This window comes from Melanerpes formicivorus, unplaced genomic scaffold (genome assembly GCF_026170545.1).
Source record: "Melanerpes formicivorus ecotype bairdi unplaced genomic scaffold, bMelFor1.0.p_v2 SCAF_18, whole genome shotgun sequence".
NCBI lineage: Eukaryota > Metazoa > Chordata > Aves > Piciformes > Picidae > Melanerpes > Melanerpes formicivorus.
In genome coordinates this window covers 1,200,191-1,222,514 of record NW_027142370.1, presented here as the reverse complement: position 1 = coordinate 1,222,514, position 22,324 = coordinate 1,200,191, and the positions used below count along the sequence as shown (strand labels likewise).

Sequence of the window (22,324 nt, the reverse complement as noted above, 5' to 3'; positions counted from 1 at the left end):
TAGAACAAATTAGAAGTCCTGGAGAAAAAAGTTAATATTCAGAAATGAAATTCATCATCAGAACAAGAAAAGCTAGTCATGGCCTCTTCCCATCTTGTTAGCTTCAAACACATGAAAGGACAGCGCCTATTTCACACGTCCTTCCTGCACATTTGGGGCATGAAAGGCATCTCTCTTTCCTCACAGCCTTGAAAACTAGCATTTTCTAAGCATGCAACATGTGGAGCAAGCCAGTTAGTAATATTAATTTTATCACCAAGCAGCAATACCAGCTACTGGATCATATCTGTCATCTTTCAGATGATCTGGTTTCTAGACCATGCTTTTCCTAGGGGCAAAATGATGCTCTTATTTCATCTGTGCAAACAGGTTGCCGGTCAGTGTGCTCTGTGCCTGATGGCTGCTGGCCATCCTGTCCTCTTTCTAAACTCTGTTTTTCTGGGGGAAGATCTGCTTATCCCTTCTGCATGTGTGTGTGTGTGTAAGCCTAAGTGTCAGCAGCTGGACTGGGGACTGCAAAAGCAGAGAAAGTGGAGTGTGTGTGCATTGTGTGTGTATCTCAATGTGCAATGGCTGGTGAATACTGAGCTGGACTCAGCAGGGAATAGGGTAAGAAGCTTGAGAGCCTGGTATTGGAGTGGCCTCAAGACTGAGCTGGATACTGAAGAGGTTTGACAGTGGGCTACTGGAGGAAATAGGAGGTCCAAGCCAGATACTGGAGAAACTGTCTTGGGACTGTCTATCTGTAAGGTCTCAGGTCTAAATCAGCTACCATGGGAAGACCCATTTCCATCTGTGTGTTTGTGAAGCACATGCAAAGCAGCCCATTACTGACAGGAGCTGGGCACAAGCAGCGGTGCAGCCTTGCTTCTGCTGAGCCGTGGGACGTAGAGGCTGCTCACAGATTCAACAGTAGATCTCACAAAGGCAGTAGAAAATCCAAAATAAAACTAGCTTTCTGCCATGGTGTTCTGTATAGATACTGCCTGACAAGTCAAACATGATGTTGCTCTTGATTGCATCCTGCTTCTGCTGTCTTTTCTGGCTACTTTTGCTTAATTGTGCTTTGGATGTTACTACTTTTTATAACACCTGTAGTTTCATAATGCTCTAGTAGCGTGAAAAGTGCTGTGATTGCTTCTGAAAAGAAACCTCTAGCTACTTCTTAATGTTGCTTTTATTGGTGATACTGTACCTGCCTCTGACATTTTGAATCCTTTCATGGCATAAATTAGCAATATGATTTTAAAAACTGAAAGCTGCTCTGGAGCTTTGCAGAGGAGATCACATTTACTTTACAGTTGCTTGTTAATTGCTTTAGTGCCTAAGGATGTACAACATATGTCCTGCAAAGAGGCACCCATATGGTTGTACAGTGTATGTCCTGGCACTCTGTTGCCACAGACTAGAAAACAGACTTCTCTTTAAAATGCATGGCCCATTGCGTGACTGAAGGTGTGACATATGAAGGATTACAAGTGACAACAGAGAAGCCCTACACCTGTCACAGTGCTGTGTTAGGAGGTTATGTACTCTGTTTTGCTGAGAAGGGGAGAGAATGTTGCCTTCAGTAAGGAAACAAGTAAAAGATACTTTATGATTTTGTACAAAGGAGATTTTCTTTCTCAACTACCTGCTTATTCATGTCAGTGAAACTCAGCTACAGCTCAAAAGTTAGAAAATGGAAGTGGTTAGTAGAGGAAAAAGTACAAGGGTATCAGCTGGCCACGTGGAACCATTTCTTAAAAGGTAGTAAAGCTTTTAAGGCAGCAGAGAGGTGACCAAGGATATCTTTTTTAGAGGCCTGAACACTTTCAACAGTCCAGCTTTTAGCCTCTCATTTTTCTGGTGAGCATCACAGACATATTTGAATACTCAGTAAAATGCAAGGCTATGCATGACCCCCAGAAAATCAGCAGTTGCTGTGAAAAAACATCTTAGACTAAGACACAAACCTATTCCAATCAAGTAATTCCACTCTAGCACAGGTATTGTATTTGAGGTTCATGCTCCTTAGCTTTAGCTTTTTCAGTGAAACAGAATCATAGGATCATAGAATGGTTTGGGTTGGAAGGGACCTCCAAAGGTCATGCAGTCCAACCCCCTCTGCAGTAAGCAGGGGCATCCTCAACTAGATCAGGTTGCTCAGAGCCCTGTTGAGCCTCACCTTGAGTATCTCCAGGAATGGGGCCCTAACCACCTCCCTAGGCAAACTGTTCCAGTGGTCCACTACCCTCATGGTAAAGAACATGTTCCTAAATATGTAAGAAATTAGCCAAAGGAAAAGACTAACTTTACCTATTCAAAGTATGGTATTACTAGAGCCTGAGCTAGTCATCTATATTTTCATTTCACTACTGCAGAGAGAGAAATCTCTCTGTAACATATTTTAGAAAGCTCTCTTAGGGTAGGAGGAATCACCCTGTGGAGATGCTCAGCTCTTTTCACTGACTGACTAGATTTCTAAGTAAGATATTTCTCTCATCTGAATTTAGACAGAGAATTTACAAGCCTGGTGTTTCTAAACAGTTAATAAAAAGTTGGAGGCCTCTCTTCAGAGGGAGAGGCTCTATCTGATACCTGAGTCATGCTTCAGTGATGTCTTTCTCCCTTCATTGACTACAGAGGAAGTGTAGGAGTGGAGTACTCCTACGCTGGAATCGTCTCTTATCTCAGGTGTTTGATTTAAATGCTTAGGGTTATGTGAGATTAATTAAGGTTTATGTGACATTTGACAGCAACCTGAATGCTTTGCTGGAGTGCCTGTAACCTGTACTCCAGGTTACAGTGAGTTCCACACTGCAATCTTTTCTGAGCTTTAGTTCAAAAGGAGAACAAGAATATATGACAGAATTAATTTTACTTTCCCTCATTGTTGTGAATTTTCCAAGGCAGTTTGTAACTGTAACCAATCAATCCTCTCATTTGCCATTCAAACTGAGGCTGAGTAGCTAAAGTCACAAATGTTGTAGCAGTGGCTCAGGGTGCAATGGTGAAACAAGCCATTTCCAAGTTCCCTGGCTGATCCAGCAAATGAGTTGATTTTTTTCCCCTCCTGTTGTTCTCGTGGTTATAGTAATTTGCTAACTGAAGAACTGGAGCAGAGTTGAATGAAAAAGATTCGTTGTGAAAGGCTATTTTTTAATTCCATGCAGAAAATGTCATTACTCAAAAATGTTTTCATCTTTGGTTCCCAAAATGTTAAGGATAACAGGTCTGATAAAATTCAGAGAACCGTGTCAGAACAGCCAGGTCAAGTAAGAGGCTTTTAAGAGAGCAATGAGTTAAACCATCAGCTAATTGTCTTCTTGAGGTCTTCCTACAGGAATGCTCATTAGAACAAACTAACTGCAGCTTGATTCAGATGCCCCAAGTGAAACTGCATTTCTTTCTTTAGAAACATGCTCATATCTAATTATAGGTTATATAAATATTTTAATAGTCACATGTAGAATGATGACAGAGGCACTATGCTATGTTTGTCTGAGACCAACCACAAACAAAAGAATACTTCCTGACTTTATTGTTTATTGCTTTTACACAACTTTGTTTGTGTTTTTTCTTTCCCCCCATTTCCTCTTACACATAAAAGCATCATTTGGCCTTTCAGGAAACCTCTCTTGTTTCTTGCTGCACTCATGATGTAATACTTTTCTGTAAAGGATTTTTGTTCTCAGATTTTTTTCCACTTCATGTAATCTGTGAAGCCTTTTCCAGATGATGTCACTAAGGTAAATTATTTAACAGAATACCTAGGAACTGGTACCAAGAACATCCTCCTGTAAATGCTCTGAGGAAGAGTCTCATACGAGCAGGTTATTCCATCACTGCATTACTGAGTTCTTGCACCTCACTCTGAGCCATATGGTCATGCCTACTGCTAGACATAAGGTTTCTAGGAATCTCGTCTAGCTCAACAAGGATGGTAGAAGCACATAGGGTTCAATGCTTGTTGGTTCAACACTGCCTGGTGCAAAGCAAACTATCCTTATACCTTTCCTCTTGAGCAACCTGTTGTCACCCAAGAATCTTTGTAGGGAAGTGGGCTTCAGTGGTTGGGAACCCCACCTCTTTCTTTTTATCCCAGCAGCCTCCTGCACAAGGATTTGGAAACAAAAGAGGTGACTTAAAATGAATGTTCCACTTGTTTTTCTTTATCAAAAAGGTTTGATTTACAAAGACTTCCTGCACTTAATTGGTTTAGAAAACCAGGCTGCTTGATCCTAGTAATGATCTCATTATAGCAGTTTTAAAACCTTAGAATTCATCATTTGCAATTATTTCCTTTTTAACAGAGAGAGAGATTTTTCAGTTCATCTGCTCCAAAAATCCACTCTCCTGGCATGGTCACAGGCTTCACATTTCTGGCAGGGGTCGCCGCAAAGAGCAAAGCAGGGTTGCACAACTGCTGGCTGCAAGGAAAGCATCAGTAAACAGGACAGGCCACTCAATATGCACTTTTTAAAGATCTGAACTAAAGAACAGCGAACCACAGATGTGACAAAACTCATACCTGGCAGTGAAATTAGATCCATGTTACTGTCTAAGCCTTTGCACTCAGAATGCCTACATTTCACCTTGAAAGCCACTAACCACAAGTGGTCAGTGCTTGGGAAGTGTAGAGTTAGTCAGTTCAGGTCAGAGATTTAGTGCCAGAGCTGGTCTCAAGGAGCTTTCAGGAGAGCCATTCTGCATAACTGTGACTTTGGAGCAAGAGAAACACAGAAAGGGGAGCTGTTCTCCCACCCTTCTTCAGACAAAGCTGTTTTGACTGGTTTAAAGCAAATGCATGCACATACAAACGTACACATACAGACGTGTGAGGCTCACCACTGCTTGAGTGACAAAAACCAGTACAGAAATGTGTCACCCATAGTATTTTCCATCCAATGTATTGCGTCTTTAGTTTTTATTCATCCAGAGCAAGCTAGCTTAGACTTCTTGTTTGGTGGTTTTTGTTTGCTGTCCTTTTGGTTTGTTTGGGTTTTGTAATTCTTATTTTATTCCTACTTTTCTATATTTTCTCTGGTTTAGTTATACTTTTTAGGGTCTTATTAATACCTTACAGTCTACTACATAAGATTAGCTGCTAGGCTTAATTAGGTGCTAGACATCACTGAAAAAAGATCTAGAAAAATACATATGGTGCTTGTAGAAATTTAGCTTGGCTTATAGGGCAAAACCATTTTGTCAGCAACAGAGCATATTGTGATTGTATGAGTCTGCACCACTAGTGTGTGATTTGCTTCTCAACATAAAGCAGGACCCTCCTTACTGTAATTTTGAGCTCTACTATTCTATAGAGCTAGAAACTCTACAGAGTATTTTATTGTGGAGCACATGACACATGGAGGAGAAGGAGACAAGGTAAATAATCAGCTATGCCAAGTAAATCTTAAGTGAGGCAGGGTTTTCACTGAAAGCCTACATTTTGAATCCAGATTTATTTTGTTTCAAATTGGGGTGCATATTTGAAGACGTGCTGGGTGGAATGATTTATTAAAAACAAGTATCTAGAGTTGACTTTTTGAATGATTATCAGCAAGATACTGTTCTGACAGGGGGAAAAGATACAGTCATCGTGTGCAGCAAGGTGGAAAGTGAAGATGGTATGCTTGTGATTCTGAAGAAGTTTTAGTTTATGAACATTCATAATATGAATTTAATTAAGTAGACCAACATGAGTGAATGTAACTACTTCTCCTTTAAATTATGCAGGTGCTTAATCCCTGCACACAGTCTCCTAGGAATGAGAAATGTTTTGGTTGTGAAACAAAGCTAGATCCTTGCTTTATTTATATCTTGAGACACAGCCTGAAGTCATTCATGGTAACCCACATAATGCTTTGGTGAAAACAGACTAAAGCCTGCTAACATTTGTTGCGTAGCTGCAATTGACACTTTGTATTTTGCTTTATGAATTCACAGCTTTTCCAATAAAGATTTCATATTCCATTTCATGATTTTAATTTGAACCAGTTTGCTGGGCTTTTGGCTTGTGTTTCTGCGTTTTTCTGGAGAAGCAAATATAATCTTCAGCAAATTTATTTCAGATCGTGGGCTTGTAAAATAAACTGAAAGTCAAGACATATTTTGCCATTTTCTGCAAAAGATTGGTCTCACAAAGCCACCAAGTGGCAGATGGTCAAAGACACTTCTGGACATTGCCTAGGTTCTCTGATCTAGCAGGGACATTTACAGCAGTTAGCCTGGGAAGGTGTCCAGTCAAGTTTTGAATAGCTCAAAGGATAGATACTCCACAACACCTCCAGGCAGCATGTTCCAGTCTTTGGTCCCCCTCACAATTCAAAAACCCCATTTTCTTCCTTGAAATGGAATTTTTTATGCTTTTGTGCTCCTGGCCTCTTCTCCATTCACTGGCTGCCACTGAGGGGCATTTGCTTCTTGATCCTCAGATGTGGTAAAACTAAATCCATGCTGCTGACACCAGTTGTGCAACAATAACCAGTTACCGATCTAGCCAGTCCTCTTTGAGCCATTCCCCTTCACATGTTGATGGTGTCCAAGCTGAAGAACTGCAAAGAGTAATAGAGGGCTAAGACCAGTGTTGACAGTCTGTCCACCACATCTCAGATATGAGGCACCAGCAAGCAGCAAACCTCTCTAGACAATGGGTCAGGTTGGCAGACAGACAACTCCACCCATCCCAACTGTGAATCTCTTACTGGACTTCCTGGCACTGCTGCCTGGCTCAGGCACAGCTGACCCTTATACTCAGTTGGACAAAGATCTCAGCCCCTCCTCTGCTACCAGGACACTGACTTTTTCTGTAGTGACACATCCTGCAGATGGGGCAGGAGTCTCACAGAAGATACAGTCAATCAAATAGCAAAGCTCATTAAAAATAATCAGCCACCAACATCCTCCTGCATAAGCTCACAGGCCAGAATTATCACTGGAAAAGACAGGCACAGCTTCTGTTACCTGTGCTGCTGATGCTCATCTCTGTCAAAGCACTGTGTTATTCTAATACTACTACTGTAGGACTATATTCATTTTATGATTTAAAAACTGAAGTAAAGGAGTTGGAGATTGCATGTATGGAGCAAACCCTATAAATTAGGTTCCTAGTAACAAGTAGTTTCTCTCCCCAAACCACCTTAGAATTTTAAATGCCTCTGCAATTTTATTACCATTGCATATTTTTGACCCCTCCAGAGCCATAGAAGTGTGAATAGTAAGGGGGAGAAAGCTAGATAATATCCAAACAATCTTAAATTCCTTCTTTAAAAGCCATGTAATCAGCAGCTGTGTCTATCCAAGTACAGGGCATAACCATTCCACTGAGTAGAGTCTTATTTTGACACTAGTTATGATTTTCTTCTGATGTGCTCCTGAGAGTGGACTACCGGTCCTTGGAGGACCTTGAAATGCAGCGAATTGCAAAGCACTGACAGCATTGAGCTACTGTCTGACACACAGACCTCATTTTCTTTTGTATTCCAAAAGCCTCAAGAACATAATCTCACTCAGATACAGCACGTGAGGGTTTGGGGTTCCTTTTTCCTTCCTTTCTCATAGGCAGAGGAGTTAAAGGATCTAAAAATGACTTTTCAATTCAACATAAAATCACATACCTCCATTTTAATCCAGCAGTTCTGTTGTACACTCAAGAAAGACCTCGTGTTCTTCAGACACAAACCTTCCTGCAAAAGTCAATGTCATGTTCCACCAGAGTTTAAAAAACATTCATTGATTTTCTCTGTAGTACAAATAGAAGGCAGCAATAATAAGTTTTTCAGGAATTCTTGTTTTTAAAGCTTAGCTCAAGGAGGGGAACCTAAAGGCTCTTTCTGGAGAATATTTCATTGTGTTTCTTCATGCAACTGTCTTAAAAAAAATAGAGTCTTAAAAAATACAGCTGACCTGTGCACAGTCCCATGCACTTTTACAGGTTTAGCTCCAGGGGACTTCATTACAAATTGGAACTTATTACCAAAGAAAGAATTTGCCACTCAGTAAACAGATGCCAGGTGAAAGGAGGAGAATTCTTTTGTTAGGCAAACAGCTGCACTAGCCAAAGAACATCATAATTCTGTCAGAAGGGGAAGGTTTACCAAGTAAGGTAGCAAAAAGAGTGTTTGCTCCTTCAAACCTCTCGAGACTTGAAATAAAGAAGTAGCTTAGAAATGGAAAGAGAATGTAGTAGGCAATCAAATAAAAACTGATTCAAATTATTTTCACAATTATTTTCCTGAGGCTAATGCACTAACCCACAGAAAACTCTGTTCTTTTTCACTATACCTAAGAGCCATGCTCTAGACTAAGTGCTCTCTTGCTAAGCTCACACAAAATTTCTGGGTGAAGCACTGTACAAAATGGGGGAAATGGTTTGGGTGGTTTACCTAAATCAAACCTGAATGCTGCTGCATGGAAAGAACCAGAATGACAAGTGACAGTCTGAAGGGACTGCACTACTTTCACAGCATACATAAATCACATGTGTATCAACGTGACACAGGTAAAGCCACCAAAATCTATTCCATGTCTAGGCAAACCACCAGGCTAAGCCAAGTCTTACAAATGTTGTATAAAACAGTCAGGCAAATACATCAGAAGCTATTACATTGTGAACTTGCAGGAAAGGCCAGTAAAGGATAACATGACCAATTATCCAAAAGTAGAGCTAGCAAGCAGTAATTCCCATCTAGAAATTCCCAAAGTACTTGATAATCACTTACATAACATCCCACTCAAACACAAACTCTTTAAACCAAGGCCAATACAGCTCACCATTTGGAGGAGAGCAGACTGATGTTAATCCAAAGGTTTATTTTTAGGAGTATGCCACAGGACAAATTCAGACATACATTGAAATGGCATTGTACTTCCTACAAAGATGTTGAGAAATCAGTTGATAATTCCCAATATGTGCATACACTGTGCAAACTTTAGTGTAAGCAGTTTTTAGGGCATCAGAGCCCATGCTACTAGGAAATGGATAAACAGCATAATAATGTGATTGTTCAATCCACAGAGTTGCAAATGAGCATCCACTCTGAAGGAGGTCTTGTCTAAGTGTCAAAGTTTTCACAGGTAATAGTAATGGATGAAAAGCAAAGAAACCAGACTGACTTTTCAGCCTGTCGTGATTTGCCCTGAGGTAGCAGCTAAGGGAAATTCTTGGTTTTAATGAAAATGTAAGTTATGTTGTAAAGAAGCTGCAAGCTCACATAAATACTGAACTTTACAATGCTGGTTTTAAGTTCATTAATAAATCCCTTTAAGTCCTCTTGTGAAAGGAGCCCTCAGAGCAAATGGCCCAACTGTTCTTCTGAGAGACATAGTTTAAACAGAACGAGAGTAAGAGTAACACAGACACTGAGTCTGTTCTTCCCAAGGCTATCCAAGCCCTAAAGACCAGTCACAAAGACACTGCTTAGGTCAGGGAGTGAGTAAAGCTTGTACAAAGAAGAATTGCAATAGAAGAGGAAATCTCTTTCAGGCTGAAAGAGAAGACAAAACATATTTTTGGCAATAAAACATCTTTGGCTAATAAGAAATAAATTCATTAAAAGGCAAACCAAATCAAAATCCATGAACTACTAATCATATGTCTACAAAAATGTAATTGACATCCTCCAAAAACAAGATACTTACAATGTTATCATATATAAATCCTATGGCAAGTGAAGTAATATGAACACAGGTGGACTATCAGCCAGCTACTTTAGGATTGACACTGGGGTTTTCCAGCATTTTCATCAATTACCTGGATGATCATAGAGATGCATCCTATGAAGTATCTTAATTTAACATGTCAATTACAAGAGCCTCAGTCCAGAGCTCTTCTGAGCTCTCTGAGGTCTCATCCTACAGAAATCTCCTGAAGTTTAACAAGCTGCAGGCGACTAGAGCAGAAGAAATCCCACACATCTGTGCATGTTTGAGAGCTGAATGGCTGAAAAAGGGTTTAGTGGAAAGGGCCTGGAGGACAAAGTGGCCTTCAGGCCGAGTATCATAAGGCAAGGATACACTCCCGTTGAAAGTGAGGCCTGTCCCATACTGGGCTGTATTGGAAGGCATGTGGACAGCAGATTGAAGAAAGTTATGGCCACATTTGATTTGGCAATGGTGAAGTTCCATCTGGAATATGTGCCTGTTTTCCCTCCAGGCCCCTGCTCCATAGGTTTTCTGGAAACTGGAGCGGGTCCAGCAGATGCCTGCAAAGACATTAGGGTCTCAGACCACATGGGCTAAAAGGAGAGGTTGTGGAAGCTTGGCTTGCTTACAAGAGAAGTAATGGTGGCCTAGTGACTGCCCTAGAACTACTTAAAGGGCTGTTACTAAAATGAGGTAGTCAAGCTCTGAACATGTGCAAAGTTTTGATATAAAAAAGGGCAAAACTCAGTTACTGAACCTTAGAAATTCAGATCAGATACTAGCATAACTTTTATTTAGAGACTAGCACAGCACCAGAAGAGCAATGGAGCTACATTAGTGATTTGAAAATAGGGAAGTGTTATCAAGCAGTGCTTTTAGAAGAGGATGCATAAGCTTTTCTCTTACAAAAACTATGCAATGGACTTTAAAGCTAGGTGTAGTGTGAGCATAGGCTGCACAATGAACTTAGAGAAAATTGGAAGACAAAATATAAACCTGAGAATGAAGACCCAAGGCTTTGTTTACTTACTATGGCCTTTCTAGAAGACACACTACCATTCCAGAAACCTTTTCCCTGGTATCTAGGCTATAAAAATTCAAAAAGCAAAGCAAAACAAAACAGAGTCCTCTCTAGGCTCCTAGAAAAAGTTTGTATATTCAGGTTGTGACTATGTAATCCCCAATCTTTTCTTTTGCCAGCTTGTATGACACTAAGCTTTGCAAATTTCTTTACCAGAAGTAATTTTCTGTGCTCTTTTACTCTCAGCAGAGGACTAATCCTTCTCTTCCTTTCAGGGGGTTCTATCCTCCAGAGTGTTATAAAGTACAACACTAAAAAAAATTCAACAGACAACTCTCCTCTTTGCTTCCCAGGTGCTCTCTCTGAACAAAACTGACTGCACAAGCAGAATGAGTGTCATTCATCACAATACCTGAAAAATCAAATCAGATCCAGTAAAAACTGAGAAAACTTGAGTATAAACAATACTAACAATCTTGCCTGCTGTGTATTGGTGCTCATGCAAATGAGGTTATCTAGACCCTCACAGGTATGCACACATGTCAGTATGGATAATGTATCAGGATTGCAGATTAATTGCTCCATATGTACAGAATTTGCTACAAAAGGACTGACTATGCAAACCGATGCCACCTCCACTGAGGCTTATTAGCTCAAGTACAGAACTGTGCAGACAACCAGAGCCATCTCTGATACTCTTTATGGGATGCTGAGTTTGGGATTGAGGTCAAGCATACTGAAGCATTGCCATTAATTCCACAAACTGGTGTCCCAGCTGAGTTCAATACCTGATTACAAAAAGAGGAACTCTCCTCCATCTGTTTCTGGTATCAGCTATGCAGCAGAGACTAACAGCTGAAAGGCAGTTAGGAACAGATGCAATGTTCTCACCATTAACATGCATGACAAAAGCCAGCCAAGCCAATGCACCAAGGTCTGCCTTTATGTCCAACAAGTGCTTCAAGATTATTCTTTGGGTTCAAGCAGATAAAAAACTAGTGTTTTTCTGATTCAACCAAAATGTACAATATAGTATACATTGTGCAGGGATTTAAGGAGCCAGCTGTACTTTGAAAAGGTCTAGTACTGAGCCAGAGTTAATATGCTGAATATATAAAGCCAGGAAATGGGTGGGAGGTAAGTAAACTGGGAGTATAATGAGCGTGTGTGTTGCACCACCTTCTCTTCTTGTCTCTAGTTGCATCAAAACTATAATCAGATTATAAGCAGTTCCAGTGACCGAATTTGTTTCATTTCTTAAGAAAATGCCTGGATTTCCTGTGCTATAAGCTGTGTCTGACATCTCTATCATTTGCATGAGAAAAATAAGAATTCTTCAGTGTATTGTGACAGGAAATGCTATTCTACTGCATACAGCTACTTCAGTGCTGAAGATCATAGCCTTAAGCCATCCCCGCTTCTCTGGATAAATATAACCACTTGGAGTGCTACTGAAAATATCAGTTCTGCTATCATTCAATACTATTATTACTGTTACTACACTTCTGGAGAATATTTTATTCAGTAATTTTCCTTCCTAAATATTAGCTTTTCCTCCAAGAGAAATCATGAAAACTGAGTCTACTGAACCTCTTAGCAGTTTCCATAGAAGAAGCCACATGAGTTTGAAACAGACCGTGATATTGTGAACAATGACAGTAGAAAAACAGGGCCTTTAGGTCTGTGCAATTTGAGTTATGGTGGACTAATTTTGTAAATCACTGAATGGTAGGGGTTGGATGGGACCTCTGGGGATCATCTAGTCCAACCTGCTACCTAAAGCAGGCTCATTAAGAGCAGATTGCCCAGGATTGCACCCAGGATGGTTTTTAATGCCTCCAAAGAAGACTCCACCACAACAATGGCTGCTGAAAGTTTCTTTGATCTACTTTTGGACAGGTCCACAGGTATAGACCAGCTGCATTTTAACGATGTTTGTAGAGGTGCTACTTCCATTTCTTGTTTTCATTCAAGAGTGTCCCTGGTAATGCAGTCTCCATGTACAGAACAAACTGAATCTGAGTCCTAACTCACCATTTGTACTTTGTTTTAATCACATCTTCGTTGTTTGAATTTAGAAAGGTCAATGATATCTTAAAAAGAATCCTGGAGGGGGGAAAAAAAAAGGAAAAAAAGAGAGTGGAGTAATTCTCCTCTAGAAGAGGTAAGCTCAGGGTCCTTTAAATCTTTTTTCCTTAATCATGTTGTGGATGGGGGTTTGTCATGCAACAGAATGAGTAAAGATGAAAGGCTTCTGCCAATGTTTAAAATGTTCAGGCTAGTTACTGTAAGAGCTCAAAGCTCGTGTGTGTGCTAGTGAGCTGTGTAGAGAGTATGTATGCTTCATTATTGCTAAATTGGAATGGTTTTGAATGAATTTGAAAGCTCTTACAGGAATGCTATGGTTCTGTGAATTGAGTACTTAATAAAAGATGAACTACTTCTGTACGTACAATTTTTGTGTGTACAAAAGCTTCTGCATCAGCCCAAATCTGTGAAAAAGGTTCTTATTTCCTTGAAGTGCACAGATTACACAAGTAGTCAAAAGTGACAGAGCATTCATGCCTCTGATAATAAAGATTCGAGGTGAATGAAAAGAAACAAATGCCAGCCTTTCCCCCTTGTGTTTCAGACTTTTTACTCCAAGTGACTGGGGTAAAACTGTGAATGGAAGGAAAAGATAGCTGATAGGTGCCTTTGGGAACTGGTGCTTTTTGGCTACACCAATTTTTCCTGAGCTCTCCATAAAGTCTGGATTTGCAACAAATGTCTAGAGCACACCACCATTTTGCTACTGTTTCACACATGGTAGGCCATTCATATGCACAGATCAGCATCCCTTCGTAGCGTACCTGACCTTACATATGACAAAATACCAGTTTATTATGGACCCAGGCCAGCTCTGACTGAAATAAGTGGAAAGACTCATGAGGACTTCAGTAAAAGTTGGTTCAGACTGCTTGTAAACACTAAGATTTATGACATCCTTAACATTTCATTTCCTCAATCTTAAGCACTTGGGTTTTGTAAATGATGTGCTAGATAAATAGACTGTTGTCACACTTAGCAGACGTAACTGGTGTGTGAAAAGAAGCCTTTTACTTTCAGATAAACTGAGGAATGGAGGATTAGGGTCAGTTGTTCAACTGGCATAAACTTGCATTGATCCATAAATTACAACTGCCTTCCAAATATCTGATCTGTCAGCAAATGAAATCCAAGAAGAAAGTTTATATTTATTTGAAGAAGACCTGGGTGGAGGTGCAGGTCACTTGTCTGAGAGTACAGCCTGCACAAGAGAATACTAGAACACAGGCTTTTTGTTCAAGGTGATCCAAGGCTATCCTCTCTAAAGCACAGAAATCACAGATATAAACAGTTTAGAACAATTTTAAGCAGCTTATGAAAACTCAATATTTATTGCAGGGGAAAAAAGAAGATTTTTTACTTTTGGCTAGTATCTGAATGGAATCATTACTTGAGATACTAACATTTAAATGCTAGGGCACTGTGGAAGTAATTTTTGTGCTGCTGTTGTTTTCTTCATTCCAGAGAGACATCTCCCTATTGTGTTCACCAGAAAAATAGAGTTATGTAATCACTCCCATTCAAAACGGAGGTTTTCAAGGTACAGGGGAAATTCAGATCTAAAATGTAGCTTCTGCATGTCTGAAAGGAAATCTTCCTGAGCAAAGTTTTCATCATAATAGTTTCAACAACTTTTTGAGTTATATGTCATTAAATAAACATAAAGGAAATTTGGTTTATTGAATATTTGTTTTTTCCATGGAGTTGAGCTAGAAAGGAAAGTGGAGGTTGAATGCTGCTGTTTCGCAGCCAGCACGAGGAGCCTTTGTTGCAAGAAATTATTTTGACAAAAAAGAAAAGAAAAGGAAAAAAAAAAAAAAGATCTGGAACTGAGTAATCTAACATAGTAATTTTCTCCTCACATTATCCTTTTTATTCTTCAAAGGCATTTTTTCCTCACCTGCCTCCCTCCCTAGTTGTACAACAGAAAAAATAGAAAAGAATTACAGAAGTCAATCCGACCTGTCGCTCGGTGTGACCAGGTTACCCCTTGGCTCAGGGGAAAGAGCTTGCCTTGACTCTGCCAACCAGCACATCGACATTATGACAAAAGCAGAACTTAAGAGACCACTTTCTCAGACTAACAACTATTTGAATAGTTTTGAATAGTGTTAATATAGGAACAGTGGTCAGACAGCTAGTTTCTGAGGTATTGTAATTAAATCAACTGTGTTCTTAAACAGACAAACAAACCCCAAGAAAGTATTAATGCTGGGAATTTTACTTCATTGCAGCTACTTAGCTCTTGTCAGGATTTGGTCAACAGCACAGGCACGTTTCTGAGTCTAGAACCAGTAACTTTCCATTTGCAACAGTTCTCATTGTACTTTGTTTTCTCTTTCCCTTTTAAAGACAGGTTAATCAATACAGAACCAGGAATAACAATGACTGTAATGGATAATATCAAGGGCTTGAGACTGTTTCCCCTGAACTTGGCAGAAGTTTCTTTACCAACTTCTGCAGGAGCAGGGACACATGCTAGGGAGGTACATACATTAATTTAATGTTTCATAAGGACAGATGCAATGCTCATTGATGTCAGATGAAGGAGCTGCCTCTTCTCAAGGTGTAGGGCAAAATGTAATCAAATCATTTACATGTGACTTTTCACCCTTCCTGTCTGATAGGGCAAAATGAGATGAAGCTCAGCTCCACTTCTTTGTTTTTTCTCTTGAGGTAGGGCGGTGCCTTTTGTAAACTAGCTAATCAATTTTAAAGCTGCAGGGGATGTTCTAGACAGTGGGGGGAAAATTGAGTCAATTTTGGTATAAACAGAAATGAAAAGGAAAAGAAGAATGTATTCAGCTCTTGCACATGATTAGCACAGCCATCTGTTTCACTTACCTGCATAATTGTCAGCTAATCAATTGTTAATTGTAAATGTCCAGTTGCTTAACAGCATTGCATGTGCTATTGCAATTCATTATCCTGTACACTTCACAGATCAGCAGTCTCCACATTATTTATTTCTAGGAGAAAACAGTGAGAGGAAGATGTCAAAGGAAAGCAAGGAATAGTAAAAAGAGAGGACTGCAGGGAATCCAGATGTGGATAACTGTAAGTATGGACATCTGTAAGGTTTATGTGGAAAGATCTATGTATGATTTGATGATTTGTATGATTCCATTATTGGAACAGGCATGTGAGGGAGAAAGTGACAGATGGAAACTGGCAGAGGGAAACACAGAGTAAAATAAGCTTCTAGAAGGAGTGGGCAAAAGAGCCAAGGGTTTAGTAAAAAGGAAATTGGGAACTCTGGCACACAGGGGGAAGGCTCCAGAACACAGAGTAGATGTGGTCAGTGCTGGCCAGATTGCCATTGCAATGCACAATAATCTCACATCCTTACAGTTTTATCAGATATTTTCATGATGTTTGCCTTGCTCTCTTATTTCTAGAAATATTCACAGAAAGAAACCAAAATTAAGAAATATTAGTCAGTAACAGTGTACAATGTACAGATTGATTACTTTCCTCCCCTCACTTCAACCCCAACAAGAGTCAGAAATTGCTTATGCTGTTCATTACTGAGGTGACCTTATGCTGGCACTGTAATGTGTCAGAGGAACTTTCTATCTATCTGCAGATGATTCCTCTAAATATTGGATAAAAGAACATTAACAGTAGAACAGAGCCAATGGCCTCAGAAGCAAACAACTATAAAAGCTACACAAGGTGTGAAGAAGTGAGTGAAGACTGCTTGCCGTCCAGAATGTTTTTCTTTCTCCTTTTATGTTGAAGGAATTTTAGAAAAGGATTTCATAGCTCAGATCATTAAAAGAAAGAGAAATATCTGCGGATTTCAGTGTGAGAGGAGAGCTCACACAACAAAGAAAAGATACAAAGGTATTTCTGAACTGGTGGTTCTCTTGTAGAACACTCAGTGTATGAATCTCCAGCTGCATGCAGATGTGAATAGTCATCCCATGAGCTTGGTGCCTTCAGGGCAAGGTTACCAGCTCTCAGTCATATCAGTCTCCCTCGATGCAGAACTTGAGGATCAGGGCCAGAAGTGCTTGTAAGTCACTTTTGCATTCCTGATTCCAGAGGCCCTGGAACCAGGACAGCCTGGAAACTACTTCAATTTATGTCAAGTTTTAATGTCACTGTTTTGTGATCTTGTGTCAGTGTAACAAACCAATCCAACCACAGTATCTTATATCCAGCCAATCCTCCACTGGATATCATGGAATCACAGAATCACCAAGGTTGGAAGGGACCTCAAAGATCATCAAGTCCAACCTGTCACCACAGACCTCATGGCTAAACCATGGCACCAAGTGCCATGTCCAATCCCCTCTTGAACACCTCCAGGGATGGGGACTCCATATATATGTACAGAAAAATGATATTTGCTTGGGCATTTGCCCTGAATATATTGGTAAGCTACTTGATGAGAAGTACTCCATGAAAACAATTGCAGTGATACATAAGAGATGATTAGCATTCATTCCTCCCTAATCCATTGCTGAGCTGTTGCAATTATGCTCTAATTAGTTCTTGATTTGGTTGCTATGTCTGTATCTCATTTTTGTTTCTCTCTAGCTTTAATTATGCCCACAATTTTGTTGATCTGTAGAATAAGATTTTGAGACTTGCATAGATAACAGATTAGATAATACCAACTCTTATAGATCTGAGTAGAAAGAATTTCAATATAGCATATTAATGAGAAAGTTTGGGAGTTGTCCAGGCTAACTGAGAGGAGTTATGAAATATTTTGTCTTTATTTTTTTTCTTTGATGACACAAGGATTGGCTTCTAAATACAAGTTGACACCAAAACAAAGTAAACTTGTTCTAATCCTATGCATTTAGTGCTGGAGAGTTATGCGTTTTGCTTTGGTCAATGAAGTAACCGATTCAAGAAAGCAGGACCAGAGGACATCACTAGGATTAGAACTGGAATGTTGCATTTCGTGTGAATTAGAGGTAAAATAGCAACCCTAGGGGGAAAAAAGTTTTAATATCAATTTCTCTCCTACTTTGTGGAAGTAATTCAGGACCTGTTGTTTCCTCATTAGAGAAAATGAAAGCAATGCAGAAAGAACAGTGAAAGAGAGAAGATAAGAGCCTGTGTGAATCAAATATTGACATTATAATGAGATTAGATCAATGGCTAGATTTTGCTTTAAAAAAGAAAAATCTTAATTAACCCCATGCAAATCAGGTGAAATCAGCAGAGAACGTGGCTTTCTGCAGGTGCAACACACAGCTACAACTTCTCTCTCCAAAATTTTTGGGGCCAAACTTAGTGACAATAACTGGCCTGATCTGGAAAAGAACCAAGTCTCCATACCTTGTACTGACCTCTCAAAGATATTGAAAATTCAACTAATTTATTTAAGAGCTTAAATGCTAATAGGGGTAGAAAAAACACTGAGGGAATCATAGAATCTTAGAATCAGCCAGGTTGGAAGAGACCTCCAAGATCATCCAGTCCAACCTATCACCCAGCCCTATCCAATCATCTAGACCATGGAAAAATTGAGTGGTTTGCAAGGAAAAAGTTAGGAGGGAAGGGCACAGGAGAATCTTTTCTTTACAGAAGAATGGTACAGGAGCTGAGGTTTATCAAAGAGAAGTTGACAAGGTGAGCTGATAGCAGTGTAAAAATACTTAACAGGGATTTGATTAGAGTGTTCTTTCTCAGATAAATGCTTAAAAAAACCCCATCTCTAATAGTTTAAAATAGATAGGTTCAGTCTAGAAAAAAGCACCACCACGGGTTTTTTTATAGCACTGAGAGTAATTAAGAATTAGAACATCTTATGTGTGTGCATTCAAGCCACACATTCAGAAAAGCAGATTGAAGCTTTTCCCTCTAATAAGCATACAGTTGAAATATCAATTAATTAAAGAAAAAATCTTCCAGCTCTTGTCAAACATTCATGGATGATGTCAGACTGGCTCGTAACAAAGTTTTCTCAAGCCTTGGAATCTGTGAGAAACTGTGAACACTGCCTTTCCTTGCAGCAAACCCTCCACTGTTTGTTCTGCTCCAAACTACAGGACTGAGAAAAAAATAAATGTACTACTAGTTTTATTTTTAATCTAAATGGTTTGGATATTTTATTTATTATTAATGAATAAATTAATTAATGTTTCATGTGAAATGTTATTTAAAATATTTTTAAAAGTAACAAAAATAGCATTATAGCTAATAAAGAAAAGAAAAGATGTGTGAAGAGTAAGACCAGAACACAGGATAAACCCCACAGAACCAAATGAATGAAGCCATCAAAGCCACTGACACTTTGGGGAGCTAATGGCATCTATGATGTGAAACTATAAACTGAATGTTTTGGTTAGAGTGTTCAGAGTGGGCAAAGAACATCGAAGAAATTATTGGAATTGAAGTGAGAGGGGAAAAGACAGAGAGCAAGGAAAGGGTTGTGAATGGCATGAGAAACTAAGAAGAGGGAGAAGGCCTCTGACAACAGGAGACTAGTCACTAGTGGAAACAGAGATTAGGAGAAAATGTCAAGTAGTTGGGAAAAAATCCCAGATCTTGAATCTACTTGATGAGATTGAGGGATTACAGGTGCTGCCTGGTTCCTGCTTTTCTCTGTAGGTAGCAAGATCTGGTAGTTTCCATGTCTGATAGTTTCAGGATTGCTTTTTTGCTGTTTCATTCTGTGACTATTTTCAGAATTTGATACTGCCTCAGTTTTCTTCAAGGAAAATTTTCTTGCACATGGACCCCTGTTACACATCTCATTTTAAAGCCATAGGAGATTATTGCAGTTCAGGGGTTAGTCATCACTGGAGTAAACTTTGCTGGTAACTTCACAGCCTGGCTGAACACATCTCTCTGTGAAATCCAAGGCTTGTTCCTTGTTATTTCCTCTGCTTTTTACCACCAGATCTCTCCTGTCACCACTGCAGGTATTTCCATCCAAGTCTCCAAGATAAAACCTCATAGAAATTTGTTTTCTAACTAACTTCAGTGCTTGTTTTGTACCTGTAGGCAGATTCCTTTGATCTAAAACATTCAGCTGGGCCTAAATATTTCACTGTAAAACTGCATTACCTGTAATGGAGTTCATCTCCTTTACAGCATCATCAAGGTCTTTGATGTGGTTTCTTACTTATGGAAACAAACTAATTCCTAAATAATGTATTGCTCTAGGATTTGGGGCACTATAGACATCTTCATGGCAAATAACAGCTAGAACCATTTGGGGCACTATAGACATCTTCATGGCAAATAACAGCTAGAACCATTTGGGGCACTATAGACATCTTCATGGCAAATAACAGCTAGAACCATTTGGGGCACTATAGACATCTTCATGGCAAATAACAGCTAGAACCATTTGGGGCACTATAGACATCTTCATAGCAAATAACAGCTAGAACCATTTGGGGCACTATAGACATCTTCATGGCAAATAACAGCTAGAACCATTTGGGGCACTATAGACATCTTCATGGCAAATAACAGCTAGAACCATTTGGGGCACTATAGACATCTTCATGGCAAATAACAGCTAGAACCATTTGGGGCACTATAGACATCTTCACAGCAAATAACAGCTAGAACCATTTGGGGTACTATAGACATCTTCATGGCAAATAACAGCTAGAACCATTTGGGGCACTATAGACATCTTCATGGCAAATAACAGCTAGAACCATTTGGGGCACTATAGACATCTTCATGGCAAATAACAGCTAGAACCATTTGGGGCACTATAGACATCTTCACAGCAAATAACAGCTAGAACCATATATTTATTATTTTTTTCAAGAATACATTAATGTATTTTTTGGGATGCAACTATAAAACCTCTGCCAGTTTTATCATGCTTTGAAGACACGTGGGATAATTTTATTCCCCTTTTCCATAGGAAAAAAATTCCTGCACTTTCCCATTATCATTTGCACCAGGCAGCTGAAAAATCTGCATATTTATGAAAAATGGATCAATGATTAAGATCAAAGCATGCCTGTATTGATCCTAACACACTCTCATCTATCAGTGAATTTAAATTAAATAATATAATAATATTTAAAAATCAGTGCTCACCACAAGCAAGCAAGCATGCCTCTGGTATTGACTTTGATATCCAGATATATCCTAAGGGCACACTGTTATCAGCCAGTATAGAATACTCCTCATATGTAAATAGGTAGACTGATGCTGCAGCACCTGAAAAGCAATGAAAATGCACCAAAATATAATTGATATAGCAAAAAGATAATTGAAATAAGAAACAGTTACAAGTGCTTTCACTCTCTTTCCTAGAGTCTTGAGGATTGAGTTCAGCATGAATTCAAGGGCTGAATACTGTAGGCAACAGCAACAAAAATACATCAGAAAATTCAATCTATTTTCAAAAAGGAAACTAATGTAATAAATTCATGGGAAAATTGTCTGCAGGGCAGGACTGGGGCAGGTGAGATTCCAAGGTGCCAGCAGAGTAGATGATAAAAGGAAGTCATAAAGGCCTCCTTTCCACTTCATGTTCATAAAACGTGTAATTTGGCAGGAGTCTGTAGGCAGACAAATAAGAGGTCTGTGACTGAGCTAACGAGCACTCCCACTCTTGAAGTCATTTAAATACAACCATCAGGGCTATTGCTTGTTCCTTTTCAGGAAACAGGATCCCCCAAAGCACCATGTCTCTTTATGTGAGTCCTCTGTCAGCAACATCTAAACTGCCAGGACAGCATAATGTGTATCCAGACTGTGCTGGTTCAGTACTTTCCAGCCATCTTGAGTAACGAAAGCTAAATTAGGAAGTACCTGGAAGTACTCCACCTGATTAGAGGATAATCTAGCCTCAGTGACAAGGGTGGTGCTCTAAGATCACTGTTGCCCAGTCTACATTGTCAATGGGATGATGTACAATGGTATCATCAATATAGTATCATCAAAATAGTATCAATAGTACCTTCTAGCCTCCTATCATCTTGGGGGGTTGTGCTGTTGTTTCTCTTTCTTCCTCTCTCTGGTGATTTTTGCTGGGTGGCACTGCCTGTGCTGGCTATGGGGCAGGTCTCTTGTCACAGAGGCTATGGGTGCCAACACCTCACCACTGCCATGGAGGACCCCACATGACAAATCTGAAATACAGTGCTGCTTCACCAGAGACAGAGGATCACGTCAGGGAAGGTTTAAGGGTGATATATTAATGGACAATTTTCAATAATGATAATGAATGGCCACACATTTTTGCTCAGGATACTGCTGTAGTAGTGCTGTGGAGGCATGCAGGGGAGCCCAGCTGCACCTCACAGCACATCCTCTCCTCACTGACCTTATGCAGGGTCAAGAGCAGTGTGTGCTGCAGACAAGCCCCACACAAAGCCCATGCTGAAGGCCATACCAGGTGAAAATTGATGTGAAGATTGTGGGTTAGCTGTCTCCACAAGGAAACCTCATTTCTTCTGAATGATGAACGCAACCACAGGGCTCCAGTGGTGCTCTGAGGTTTTGATATGGGCACACAGCTGTGCTGGTTCAGCCTGGGACACTTCACAGGGATAACTTCTGAGGGAGCAGGCAGACATAGCTCCAGTGCTGGCTATTGTCATGTGGAAATCAAAGGCATTTTCTCTCTGATTTCAATGGGAAAATGAAGAA

General features: G+C 39.8%; 1 long non-coding RNA gene across 1 annotated transcript; it reads right to left on the bottom strand.

Annotated features, from left to right (window-relative positions):
• Nucleotides 1-3,401: 3,401 nt before the first annotated feature.
• Nucleotides 3,402-21,685, bottom strand: LOC137446734 (uncharacterized). The gene is made up of 5 exons (XR_010988703.1): nucleotides 21,633-21,685; nucleotides 20,765-20,887; nucleotides 15,578-15,702; nucleotides 7,599-7,667; nucleotides 3,402-6,536 (listed from the first exon to the last, which is right to left on the bottom strand). It is a non-coding gene; the product is annotated as an uncharacterized lncRNA (long non-coding RNA).
• Between the last annotated feature and the right edge of the window lie 639 nt (nucleotides 21,686-22,324).